The sequence below is a fragment of the Sminthopsis crassicaudata genome, chromosome 3 (genome assembly GCF_048593235.1).
Source record: "Sminthopsis crassicaudata isolate SCR6 chromosome 3, ASM4859323v1, whole genome shotgun sequence".
In the NCBI taxonomy this organism is placed as follows: Eukaryota; Metazoa; Chordata; class Mammalia; order Dasyuromorphia; family Dasyuridae; genus Sminthopsis; species Sminthopsis crassicaudata.
The window spans coordinates 391,614,929-391,629,629 of NC_133619.1; the positions used below are offsets into that span (position 1 = coordinate 391,614,929).

General features: G+C 33.8%; 1 protein-coding gene across 23 annotated transcripts in view; it reads left to right on the top strand.

Moving 5' to 3' along the window:
* Positions 1-14,701, top strand: part of MBD5 (methyl-CpG binding domain protein 5) — a 395,786-nt gene that overhangs the window by 26,615 nt on the left and 354,470 nt on the right. Inside the window, exon 2 of one of the 23 annotated variants that reach the window (XM_074302143.1) lies at positions 7,155-7,274. The exons of the other annotated variants lie outside the window; for them this stretch is intronic. The gene's annotated coding sequence lies outside the window, so the exon portion shown is untranslated. The remainder of the gene's footprint in view (positions 1-7,154; positions 7,275-14,701) is intronic. 23 annotated transcript variants of the gene reach the window in all.

Sequence of the window (14,701 nt, forward strand, 5' to 3'; positions counted from 1 at the left end):
AATAATTAAAATCTTTTTTTTTTAGGTTTATTGTTGGAACAAAGATAGTAAAAGAGATGGGAGAGGTTTTCTTGTAGCAAATGAATGCTTTAAATTAGGTAAGGTGTGGGAGAGAAGGGAGAGGCAAATCTTTATGTATACTCTTAAGAGAATAAGTTTTTCTTAGGTGGTCTCACCTGTGAACTATGAAAGAGAAAAGGCAATAAGGAAAGTCTTTCAAAATTTTGTATGTGATGAAAGAAGATAGTAGTGAATAAATATTAGATCAGAGAAGCCAACATTGATGGTGTACTTGGCCTGAGACATTTGGCTTCTGAGAGAACAGCATTCTAGAGTTTAGAAAAGCATGACTTATTTGTATTTTTGTAAGAAATTGAAAAATAATGTCAGAAATGCTAGTTCTTTAGTTCCAGAAGTGAAAAGGTGATGTGTCCTGCTTTCTAGAGCCCCCAAATTGGGGGTGACAAAACCTACTGTTGCTTTCTAGAGCCCCCATGCCAGGGTGATTAAACTATACCTTCCTAGTGGAGAAGTGATGAGGAGGGACTCCCAAGGATTATGGAAAAATGGAGTCAGTTTATTTCAAGGACTTTCCCCTTCATATAATGTAACAAAAACAACTCTGAGCAGTAGATCCACATAAACAATTTGCTATTATATGAAGTTTGCTACCTGGTATCATTCTTCCACCTGCTATCACTCTGTTTCAGTCACAACACAGCCCCCTGAATTCTCAGGGAGGCCAAGAGCCCTTAGGAGAGATGGGGAACCAAAACAGACATTGTCAACAGGTTCCCTCTGGGCTGAAGGGTCTTATACTTTACCCAGAGTTTCCCCTGCTGACTGTGACCCTTTACAAAAAGGGATTAGTAAATTGTATATTTTGGAGTTAAACACTTTTAAGCATTAACCTACTGAAAATGTCATTCCCTTCCCACTTTAGAATCATCGAATTGGAAAAAATCTCAGAGATAATCTTAATTTTTTAAGGTAGTGGTTATTCAATTATGACTTCTAGATCCTTCCACAAAATTCTTGTGTCAGTTTATGGCAAGCATGTAAATATGACAAACAGCCAAGTACATTTTAAAAATATATATATGAAAACCAGTAATGTTTTATGTTCATATTTTAACACATCAAGTTTTCTTAAGTGGTATACAACCCTATAAATATAAAATGTACATACTTGTATGTGTATTTTAACTATTCATTCTTCATTCCCTTGCTTCTTGAATTTTTGTGTTCCTAGATTTCTGTACTGATTAAGGACATGAAAAGTTACCATGCTTATCCACTTACAAGCTGAAAGGACACAAACATAGCTATAATACAATACATGCTGTTGCCTAATATTTATTTTAGCTAGATGCAAACAAAGCATTAGGTAAGAGGGAAAAATTACCTTTCTATGAGGGGATTTTAAGAATGACTTACTAGAGTGACCTTTGAGTTGGGCTTACCTATGAAGAAGAGTACTGAGAAAGTGACAGAAAAGAGGGAATATAGTATAAGCCAAGGTGCAGAGGTGAGGAAAGGTCCAAAACCTGTTTGGGAAGCAAAATGTAGTTTATGTTTGGTGTGATTCTTTACATAGAAGATAAAAGGGAGGTTAATAAGGGTAAAAGCTAGTGAGCCTTGAGTATTGGTTTTGAAAAAGTTGCTGTTTATTCCATAGGCAATAGGGAGCCACTAAAGGTTTTCAGAAAGATATTTAAGAGATAACATGACATAAGGAAGAGTTTAGGATAACAATCAAATTTTGAGCATCAAAATTATCAAAAAGAGGGCTTTTAGGTAAAAGATAAAATTGCTTCTCAGCATACTTTCTTTGAAGTGATGTGTCCATGTGTAATACATAATCCATCTGTGGTTAGTTGGGAGATCTAAGTTTGGAAATGAAAAGAGAATTCAGGACTAGAGACATATATTTCAGTGTCATTTTCATAAAGGGAAGAATTCGATGCAATGGCAGAGAATAAGATTGCCGGGGAAAGACTATAAAGTAGAGAAGAGGGCTAGGATTTTACTGACTGTGTCATGGAATGTAAAATCCTGTAAGTAGTGAAGAGATAAGGTAGGCAAAACAATAGGCCTTACTGGATATTTTCAATAGTAATTCCTACAATAATATGCCTACATTTTTCAAAGTTAACAAAGATGAGACTAAAGTGGCAAATTTGTTCTGACAGTGAAGTGATTACTTAATATGCTACAAATGAAGTCAGTTTGAATGGGAATGTCAGATTTTCACGTGGGCATGTTTTAACTTCATCACCATCTTTGCAAGCTGTAGTAAATATTAAATGAGTTATATAATAATTTAAAAGCTTGATTATTTGAATGTAAAGTCTCTAAACTTTCTATTTCTCAAAATCATTCATTTTGGTACTTTAACAAATGGATGCAACTTCAGCTTTTAAAAAGTTGCAGTAACTTTCTAAAAGTTAATATACCTATATACATACATATATATGTATGTACATATATACATATATATATATATATATATTTGTTTGTAACTTTAGCAAAGTCTAAATTTTATTTACCTAAATATTTTATTGTCTCATTTTTTAGAAGTGAAATGTCACATCATAATAGATATACTTAACCAGTTGGAAGGTAAAAATGCTCTGTAATAATTAAAGCTAATATAGTCAAAAGACCATAGGGACAACTGAAGATGAAATACAGAAATATAAAATCAAAACTTAAGACCTGAAAATTAAATACACTTCATTTAAGGCCTTTCTCTTATTCTTGGAATATACTCTTTTCTCAGCTATACCTTTTAGAATCCTCTCTTTGCTTTCTTATATTGCCAAGCTACCCCTTTTAAGCCATTTCTAATTTTTCTAGGTGTTACTGGTCTCCTCTGACAAAATTTGTTATCTTCCATATTTATTTTGTATGTACTCACCTATGTACAGATAGTATCCTTTGATAGAATATAAACATGTTGGAAATAGGGACTGGTATTATTAATTAATAATTGATTGAATGTATTAAAAAACAAAACAGTCCAAATACTCTGCTGACGTCCTTGTGTCTTGAGAAATCTATAAAGGTCTCCATCTTCTACTTTTGTTTGAGGAACTTTTGAACTGATTTGATCCAAATGGATGACAATAATTGAGGAAAAATATTCAGCTTGCTGAGATCACAGACACAGTCAAGTAAATAGACCCATTATAAATAGTTATTAAGAGCCTATGTGCCCTGCATTAAACTAAGGATTTGGGATACACATTAAAAAAGAGCAGTTCTTGCACTTCAGTAACTTGCAGTCTAATTGGGTTAGACAGTATATAAAAGGAATGCTGAAAAGGAAGAGACAGAGGGTATTTGGTACAGGGGAATGACGATGACAAAGTCAAAACCAAGAATGGCAGCTGGTGACAAATGAGTAGATAGCTAGGATTTTGAACCCTGCAGTATTTTGTTCTACTCTTCAATCAGAGGGATAGAAACAATCAAAGATACTAATGAAGTATTAGTACCAAAACTGAAGCAATTTCCATGATGATTTTCCTCGTACTTATGGGGAAGTAAAAGGAGAAGAAAAGCCGGGTTATAATGATAGGGATGGTTTTGTAGCATAGAAAGAACAGAAAGTCTGGTAGCAATTGAAGAGATGATTGAAATTTTGAATCCTCTACAAAGAGAAGCTGCATGAAGTTATAAATGATCTTACCAACAAATAAATATATTTTAGATTATTTTTATATGAATGAGATTTATTATAATTTATTTTTTAAAATTTACGTGTTTTTTTATTTTTTTTTTTAAGAAACAGGGCATGGAGTGTACAATTGGAGCAGGGTAAAGAAAAAGGAGAGTGGGGCAGCTAGGTGGCCCAGTGGATAGAGCACCCAGCCCTGAATTCAGGAGGACCTGAGTTCAAATCTGGTCTCAGACACTTAACACTTTCTAGCTGTGTGACCCTGGGCAAGTCACTTAACCCCAGCCTCAAAAAAAAAAAAAAGAAAGAAAGAAAGAAAGAAAGAAAGAAAGAAAGAAAGAAAGAAAGAAAGAAAGAAAGAAAGAAAGAAAGAAAGAACGAAAGAAAGAACGAAAGAAAGAAAGAAAGAAAGAAAGAAAGAAAGAAAGAAAGAAAGAAAAGAAAAGAAAAGAAAAGAAAAGAAAAGGGAGAGTATTGCTCCATAAAGTTAAGCAACAATTGCCTTAAAGAATGAGAAGTGTGATAAGAAGTCAGTGAAAACTGAAATATTGGGAAAGTAGGAAGCAGAAATGATGTCTCTGAATCCAAAGTAGAAAAGATTTATCCATTGGAGAAGATGAACAGTTTTTAACACTGCACAAGACCAAGAGGATTATTAAGACTAAATAAAATCTATGGATCTTAGCAATAAGAGTATCATTGATCTGTGTGATAATAGTTTCAGTAAAGTATTAGGAGCAGCAGTCCACGTGCAAAGAATAAGGCAATCGTAGACATTGAAAATAGATAACTTTTTCCAGGAGTGAAAGGGCAAAGGATAAGATTATGGGTAAAATATGACTGTCAAGTGATGATTTCTTTGTTTACTTTTGCTTGTTCTTTTAGTTTCAGGGATATGAGTATAGCCTAATGAATAGAGGCATGGACTTGAAGTCAGAAAGCCCTGAAGTCAAATGTTTCTCAGTTACTTACTAGGTGCATAACATACTTCAATCTTTTATTCATTCTTAGCTTTAGTTTCCTCATATGTAAAATTAAGGGGGGTTGGATTCTACTGCTTCCAAAGTCTTTACCATCTCTAAATATATTTTTCTGCAGTCAAGGTTCAAATTCTAGTTTTGCTCCTTTTTTTTTTTTTTTTTTTTTTTTTTTTTGTGATTCCCCAGTAGATAAGGGTTCTAACATGTTTTGAGTTTTAGTTTCCTCATTTATAAAATTGTATAATATCTCTTGTGTGGACCAGTCCTACAAGATTGTTATAAGGTCTTTATAAGGGATTTTTAAAATTTTAAAGCATTGTATAAATGATTATTGTAGTCAATATTATGGTTATTAGTGGTAGTGTGAACTAATGAATAGCGAGTTAGGCCTGAAGGCAGGCAGAGCTTTTTGGTGCATGCTGATTATGTGATTCTGGGCTAGTCACTCAAAGTCTCAGTGCCTCAAATAATTCTAGGACTATGAATGACAGCTGTTGGTCTTCATTAGTAGAAAGAATTTTCTCATTGGGAGTTTACTACAGAGGATATAAGCTAGCTCAAGATATTTAAAGAGGTAGAAGCGATTCACCTAAACCAACTTTTCTTCTCAAGTACACCAACATCTTCCAGCTAATCCAAGTTTATAGTCTCAGGATAATTCTAAACTCCTCTTTTACCCCCATATCCAACTTCTTATCAGATGTTCTCTTTTCTACCGTCATACTCTCATCAATTCATTTCTTTCCATTAACATAACATCAACCCTAGTTTAGCCTCTTTATCAACTTTAATCTAGAATATTGCAATAGTTTGGTCACCTTGTCTCTAATCTCTCTGTATTCCCATCCATTCTCCACAAACCTGCCAGCCTGGTTTTCCTAAAGCAGAGATCAATTTGTATCCCCAGTTCTTATCACAGTGCATGACACATAGCAAATACTCAATAAGTGTTGATTTCCTTTTAGAATTTAAACATTTTCATCCTTGTTTAGTTCTTTATATTTACTAATTCATTTTTTACCTTTTTTTTTTTTTTTTTTTTTTTAATCTTTTACTTTGGAGTATTTCGAAATGGTTGTTATTTAACAGAGGCTTATTATGAACAATTCAATTGTAATGTAAGAGTATTCTCATTTTTTTTTTTTTCTGGGTACGTTATACTTGGTAGTAAGCCTATATATTTTGCCTTTTTGTATATTATATTTTAAGCTTTCTACTTCTATATGGTGAAGCCTCTAATAAATTTTGTATTATTGTGTTGCACGAATTTTTTCTCTCTGGCTGCTTGTAGTGTTTTTTTGTTTTTTGTTTTTTGTTCATTTGTTTGTTTAGTTTTTTAACCTGGAAACTTTGAGTCTTTTGTTTCTAGAATTTTTCATTTTAGAATTTTTTTTTTCAGGAGATGACATTTCTTTTTTATTTCCCCTCCCTACTTTTTTCGCTTACTCTAAGATTTGGTCAGTATTATTTCTTGAGTTCTTGAAATATGATTTCAAAGCTCTTTTTCTCAGGTGATTCAGTTTAAAGTATCTTTCCTTGGTCTGTTCTCTAAACTAGTTATTTTTTATTTGGATTTCCTTAAATTTTTTCCTATTTTTTTCACCTTTTAGACTTTTTTATTTTTGTTGTTATTTAATGGAGTCATTGATGTCTATTTAGTTTATTTTAATTTTCAAGTACTCCATTTTCCCAAGTAAGATTTTATGATTCTTGATGTAAAGCATTCTTTTTCCAATGTTAGTGTTTCTTTCATTTTCATTTCTTTCTTTCTAAGGCACTAGGGCTTTCTTCTCACTTAGAAAATAATTTTAAATGTTTTTTAAACCTCTTGTTCTGAATTCGAGTTAAATTTGTGTTCAGTGGCCCTTCTTCCTTCTCTCTCCCCTCTTCCCCTCCCCCCACCATGTTTCACAGTCATTATATTCCTTTGGGTTTGTTTCTTAGCATTCCTTTTCAACATAATTACTGTTTATGGTAGAATTCTTATTTCCTTCCTAACTTTGGAATTTGTATTAGGGCCAGGCAATGAGCACTTTGGGAAAGTATGTCTGGACATGCTTGAATTCTGCTGCTTTTTTCTTTTTCTTGTGTTTTAACTCACAGAGACTCCTCTGTTTGATGAGCATCTGTCAGTTCTCAGTGGGCTCAAAGTGGATGGAGCCAAGGCTAAGGCTTCTTCCTCTTTTAATGATCAGAGCTTGTCATTGTTTCAAGTTCTTTAGATAGCTCTTGATTCTAGGTTTAATTCTGCAGTGGCAGCTAGATAAAATTGTACTTGAAGTCAGGAAGACCTGAGACTCTTACTAGTTATATGACCCTGGACAAGTAACCTACTTCCCTCAGGTGTTAAATGGGAATAATAATAGCACCTAATTCCCAGAGTTGTTATGAGGATTAAATGAGATATTTGCAAAGTGTTTGACATATATAGTAGACACTTAATAAATGTTCTTTATCTTCCATCTGTCTCTTTTTATCTCTCCTTCCTCCAGATTATAGGCTTCCCTTTATTCTGAGACCATTGTCCTGATTGTTCCTTGGCTTTGGGACTAGAAATGAGAAGCCATTCTACTCCTGGGATCAGAGCCACATAACTTCTGTTAGTTGCTTAGGTAGGGTTTTTATCTCTTATGCTAAACTATTGACTTCCTTCCAAGTCTTTCCTCCATCTTTCTCAAAATTGTTTTCTAGTTCTTTTCTCCAGAGCTTTCCTTTCATTCATAAGTTCTAATCTTTTTTTTTTTTTTCTTTTAAACACCTGCCATATTTCTTAAAGGAATATTTATTAAACGTGTGTCCAACTGTGATTGTTTTGGGTTGTTTTTGTGGTTTTTTTTTTTTGGTGAAACTTTGCTTGTAAATGTTTTATAGTTGTTTTCTTCTTTACCTTTGTCTATGGGACATCCCTATCACCATAATAGCTTTGTGTTTATTTTTTCATTCAGTGTTCTTGAAGTAAGACTTTGTGCTATGACCAGGTTCTAAGCATTTCTTGAGGAAATGATCTGTTTTGTATTCCATGTGCAGAGCTTCAGCTTTTTCAAATATTGAGTGCTGTGTTCTTGAAGGATCTTGGGTATCTCAATCTGAGAACCTGGAAGCTTTCAGTGAACCCAGATCTACTTGATTCAGGATGAAGTCTGATTTCTACCTTCCTTTTCTAAGTTTGGGTCTGGGCAACATCTAACAGACTATTGCTGGCCCTAGCCACTTTCAGCTAACTTAAAACTTATACAGTCAGTGACAGAACTATTAATTTCACTCCTGAATCCTCCACTCCTTTCTCTGCCTCCTTTCCTGGTTATTCACCAGCAGGGCTCTTCAGATTCAGTCACACTGATACTGTTTCCTTCTGTTTCTTCTCCATGTTCAGTTTACAACCCTTAGCCTCCAATACTACTCTTATTCCCTGTATGCCCTGTCTTGTTATCCCCTAGGGTTAGGTTTTTCTCCTCAGTCCACATTGGATCTCTGATCCAACTCTGGAGTACAAGCAACAGAACAACTGTCAGTTGGTGTATATTCCTGTTCCCATTACCATCTCTAATCTAGATTTTTTTTTTTTTTTTTTTTGCCTTAGACTGTTTAGTATTTTTTGGCTTCCCCAGACCTGTGTCTCCCAATAATGAACCAATCAGAAAAAATAATTCCTTGTAACTTTTTTCATTTACTGTCCAAATAAAGATGTGGTCTCATGCTTTTTTTTTTTTTTTTTTTTTTTGGATTTTTGTTGGACTTATCAGTTACTAAGAAAGAGAATCCAGACTTTCTTACTTGTTTCTACTCCACCAATTTGTCTAGCCTCCCTCTCACTATTCCTCACACATCCTTCTCTATCCCCTGTCTCTGGGTCTTTGGAATAACTAGTCCAGAATGCATCCTTTCTCAACTCAACACTTGCTTTCACTTGTTTCCAATAAGAATAAAAGCAAGGCATCAGATTCAAAGGAAAGCTTTTGATCTCCCACCTGATGCTGGTGCTCTTTTACTTATTACTTTTACACCACCAGAAAAATCCTTTGTGTTTACTTTGTATGACGGTCTGTACTTAAATATGCATACATTGATTGCCATGGTAAGCTATAATCTCCTTAAGGCATGGGCAGTTTTATTTGTGTCTCTCTTTCCCCATCTACCTAGATAATACCTGGAACCTAAAGAGCACTTGACAAATGCTTATTAACTGAATTTGGATCAAGGCATAGATTTTAAAAAAATAATTTCTGTAATGAATTAAAGATAACTTTTCTTCTGTTATTGAAAGGAAGGAGGAGGGAATGGCTAATGATCTAGTACTGGAAGTTTGGGGGAATAAAGAAAGAGGTAAACAAAGGTCATCATTTTAAAGATAGCATTTTACTTTAGTAAAAAGTTGTAGATTGTCCTCTTCTGTAAGTGTGCTTAAACCAATTCCTTCATAAAGTTGTTGTGAGGCAAGTATTTTGCAAATCTTAAAGAGCCATTTATGAGTTTATTAATAAGATAATTATGATGCATGTAGTTATTGAGTTTAAGAGAATGGAAAAGGTTGCTAGGGGAATAAGATGGAGAGTAAACTTACAAGAAGGTTGTTGAAGAAGGATAGAAGCAGAGATGAAGTTATCTATCATACTTTGGTGGGGATGGGGAAGAATCTTTGTTTTTAATGACTTTTACTAGTTAATATAGAGCAGAAAAATTTGATGGTAAGGTTTACCTAGGGATAATTATTCTAAGATTGGAAATGGAAAATAAAGAGATAAGAAATTGTAGGGCATAGCTAGTAACATTTAATAATATCAGTTTATGGGGTACAAGGTTGGGTGCAGAGATAATATCACATAAATGTTACCTATAATGGTGCAAAGTCACCCTGTAGTGGTTCTACTCCTTCCTTCCAACAACACCCCTGGGATTTGTACTTTTATCCTCTCTCCAGGCTCTTCTCTCTTTAAGTCCTTATAATTACTGCTTCATTAATTGGATCTGTATATACACTGAATTGTTTTCATGTGCCCTATTCATTACTGCTTTATCTCTGTGTTTGAAGAGACCCATCTGGACCCCCATATTGAGGCAGTTTTAATCACCAAAAGTCACTAGCAACCCCAAGGCTACATTGCATTGTCCAAGGGTATCACCAAAAATACCATGTGATTGGAATCAAGGATTATTTGAGTTGAGAAGGTTGAAGAATCATGTGTTGAGATTGAGAAGTATTGAAGAATCATAAAAATGAATATGAAAACCCCCAAGAGTGATGGTAGAGAATGGAGTAACACTAAGATCAGAATGCTTAATATTCTAAGAAAGGTAGTTTAGATGACCCGAGGGGGTGGGGGAGTGGAAGAGAAGGAGGAAACTATGGAAGAGGAATGGAAATAATGGTAGTAGAAACAGGTTGCTTAGATGAAGCCAGAGGAAAGCTTTTTGAAGAGTAGTTATAGAATTTTACCAAGTGATAAGGAGCAGTAGAGTATTCATCCCTCTTCTTGGCTATAATGAGTAGGAGAAGGATACTAGTCTCCAATGTAGACATTTGCAAAGAGTGAGATAGTCTCAGGTTGGATCCAGATTTAGGTTAAAAGTAAGGGAATGGGAAGAAAAGTACATAAGGAAATTTGTTGAGAAGGTAGGAATGCGGCATTCCAAAGGTCATTGAAAAGGGATAATAGGGGCATTTGCAGCCAAAGCTATGAAATAAAAATTGGAATTCATACAGTGAGACCTCAGTTGGGCTAGTGTACTTAATCTTAAAAACAGATAATAGGCACAATCTAGAAGTAGAATTAATATCTTGTCATTCTTTTATTGCTGAGTGAAATATTTCAAAAATTGGTGATTTGGAGGGAATTTGTTGAATGGTTTTTGGAGCCAAAAAGGATTAATATCCCTTTTTCATGAAGATTTAATTTTGGATTATTAGAGAATTTATTAGAGCACTTTTATTTTTTCCCTTCCTAACTCTCCTTCCAAGTTTCCCTTATTTTTTGAGGGGGAGAAGATTTGGTCCTGTTTCTTCTCCCTCCTCCCAGTTCATATATTCATAGAAATTAAGAAGCTGATAACAGGAAACTTGCTATTAATATGCCAGCAACTTAAACAGGTCTGGTAGACTATCATCCCTTATGGAAATGTGAAGGAATTATATGATTAAATTGGGAGGCATCTGGTCATTGAGAGGGAAAAGATTGACCCTACTCCTAGAATAGTCAAGCTTCAAGAATTGGAGGCTTGGAGTTGAGCAAAGCTTCTTAAACTGTGGGTTTGTAACTGAATATGGGGGGCATGAAAATTTAGCAGAAGTAAAAGGTGTCAAATATTCTGCCAAAATTTATTTGTTTAAGTAAACATAAACAAGCACATCCATTTCATTAGTGTACAAATTTGCCTTTGTCTTTAATAAATGATAAAATTATATGTATACCAAAGATTTTTAAAATAAAAATGTAAAATGATAATTTAAATAAAACTTTAAAATAATTTAAAATAAATTTATTTATTATCAGTAAATATTTTATCTGTTTACCTATTTTACATATCTATATATTTGAGATCATATAAAAATTTCTCTTAGCAAAAGGGGATCTCAAATGGAACAAGTTTTAAGGAGACCTAGGGAAGGAATAGCTTTGTGAATATTGATCCTTGCCTTTAAGAGAGGGCCAATGGAGCTTGGTAATAGTACTTAATTTTATCTGGCAGCAGTTTTTTTGGATTAAGAAATTGAAGCCCATCCTACAAGGAGACCCACTTTATACAGTGACATTGAAACAGAGATAAGTCACATTCCACTTAGGAAGCAGCTTCAGGAATTAAAGCCAGCTCTATCTCATCCTCTGTCAGCTATAAACAAAGGTATCTAGGGTTAGGTACTACCTATGACAGGTACTGTTTTGTGACCTTGTTCTTCTGATCTCTTAGTTCTCTTGAATGAGATGTATTAAAGACAAATAGAAACAGGGCCACTAAATTGTATATAAGGATCCCTATGTAGTACATTGACTTAGGAAACCACATAGTTACATTTTCTGTCTTCTACTGTATTATTTATTTATTTTGTTAAGTGTTTTCCAGTTATATTTGAATCTGATTTAGCTACACTCTGGAGTGTTGCTGGCTGAATTGGGGTAGAATTTTGATATCTTTGCTATAGGCATCCCTTTAAGACTGTAAATTACAGAAAAGGTCCAATCTATATTAGTATATAATCCATATTAGTATATGGAACTTGAGAGTTCTCTTGACCAATGAAATAAAGATCTAGGAATATCTTAATTTGTTTAAGGCTTATAAAGTACTTTACATATATCATTTTATTTAATCCCATGATAACCCATTTCTCTTTTTTTTCCTTTTTTTATTAATTTTTATAATTATAACATTTTTTAACAATACATATGCATAGGTAGTTTTTATTTTATTTAATTTACATTATCCCTTGTACTCCCTTCTAGTTACGAATTTTTCCCCTCTTTCCCTCCACCCCCTCCCCTAGATGGCAGGCATTCCCATACATATTAAATATCTTATAGAATATCCTAGGTACAATATATATGTGCAGAACCGAACTTTTTTGTTGTTGTTATTGCAAAGGAAGAATTGTATTCAGAAGGTAAAAATAATCTGGGAAGAAAAACAAACAAACAAAAAAAATGCTCACAATTTACACTCATTTCCCAGTATTCCTTTTCTGGATGTAGCTGATTCTGTCCATCATTGATCAATTGGAATTGGATTAGCTCTTCTCTATGTTGAAGATATTCACTTCCATCAGAATCCATCCTCATACAGTATCATTGTTGAAGTGTAAATGATCTCCTAGTTCTGCTCGTTTCACTCAGCATCAGTTGATGTAAGTCTCTCCAAGCCTCTCTGTATTCCTCCTGTTGGTCATTTCTTACAGAACAATAATATTCCAAAACATTCATATACCAAAATTTACCCAACCATTCTCCAATTGATGGACATCCATTCATCTTCCAGTTTCTAGCCACTACAAAAAGAGCTGTCACAAACATTTTGGCACATACAGGTCCCTTTCCCTTCTTTAGGATTTCCTTGGGATGTAAGCCTAGTAGTAGCATTGCTAGTTCAAAGGGTATGCACATCTTTTTTGTTTTTTGTTTTTTTGTTTTAAGAAAAACTTTTTTTGTTGTTAATTTTATAATTATACATTTTTGACAGTATATATGCATGAGTAATTTTTTTTATAACATTATCCTTTGTATTCATTTTTTCCATATTTTCCCCTCTTCTCCCTCCCCTAGATGACAGGCAATCTCATACATTTTACATGTGTTACAGTATAACCTAGATATAATATATGTGTGTAAATCCAATTTTCTTGTTGCACATTAAGTATCGATAACCCATTTCTAGTAGGAACTACTATTCTTTCTTACAAGTAAGGAAATTAAGGCTTAGATAAAATGATTTGCTTGCCCATACTTACAGAAATCCTAAGAATTAAAGGTAAATTTCAGCCAAAGGGCTTTATTGATTTAAATTAGGCAAAGTCAGGGAGGAATTTGAAAAGGTTGGTCAAATCAAATTTGAAATTTTTTGTGTTATTTCATAGGACACTTTATTCTTTATTAAACAGATAATAACTAATTGACTATATTTAACAATTTTATCAGTTGGATTCAAACATTGTTAATGAATGCTTGATATTCTTCTTTATGACTATATTGGTTGCCAAAAGTTTTTGGAATTTTCTTTTGTGAAATTTTAAAAGTTGGTTAAATATTATTTGTAGGGTTTTTTTTCCCCCTCAGTATGAACACTCAACATTATTATTAAAAACGATTATGGTAGTGATGTTAGTAAGAGAAATAGGACATATATACATGAGAGATTGTCATAAAAGTTTAGAAATGTCAAGATTTAGCAACTGATTGGATGTGGGGAATGAAAGAGAATGAGTAATCAAGGAGAATCAGCAATCAAAGAGCTGCCAAGACAACAAACAAGAGACAGGAATATCACTGTTGCTTTTTTGGAAAAAAGTGCAGAAGAAGGTAAAGTTTAAGACATGACAGCTAAGTGATCTGGTAGACAGTACTGGGCCTAAAGAAGGTTAGATCGAAATTCAAATCTAAACTCAGATACTTACTAGCATTGATCCTGAGCGATTTATTTACTCTCTATTTGCCTTAGTCCACTGGTGATGGAAATGACAAAGTACTCACATATCTTTACAAAAGAAAACCCAATGGACAGTATTAATGTGCTATGGTCTATAGCATCACAAAAAGTCAGACACAAATGACTGACTAAATAACCACAATAGGGCTTAGGATAAAAGATACCAAGTTTAGTTTTGGACATATCAAGTTCAAGATCTCTTCGGAACACTCAGTTTCAGCTATCCAGTAAGAAATTGATTGGTGAGTTCAGGAAAGAGACTGAGGCTAGACAAATATATCTGGGGTCATATACACATAGAGAGAGTAATTAAATCTACAGATAATGATGGAGTTAGCATGAAAGAGAATATAGAGAAGCGCACCTAGGATAGAACCCTAAGAAGCATCTATAGTTAGGGAATTGATATAGGTAATAAACTAGAAAAAGATTGAAAACCAGCATTCAGGCAGGCAGGTTAGCTAGGGCATAATAATGCCATTAAAAACTAAAAGAGGAGAGTTTCAAAGATTAAATAAAGGATGACAAATAGCATAAAATGTAGAAGTGAGATGGGTCAAGAAAGTTTCAGACTAAGAAAAGACAATAAATCTGGCAATTCAAAGGAAGGAAAAACAAAATCTTTCATACAAAGATGCGTATTCAATTAAAGAAAATACCCAAATTGTTCATTTCTGAAAATGGAGATCTCATTTTTGACATTGAATCCATCATCTCTTTGTAAAGAGGATTGATCCTCTGGAATTGTGGATGGTCATTTCATTGATCAGAGTTGTTAAGTCTTTAAGAATTGTTTCTCTTAATATTATTATTGTTGATGAATGTTGGAGGGGATGTGGGAAAACTGGGACACTAATACATTGTTGGTGGAGTTGGGAAAGAATCCGGCCATTCTGGAGAGCAATTTGGA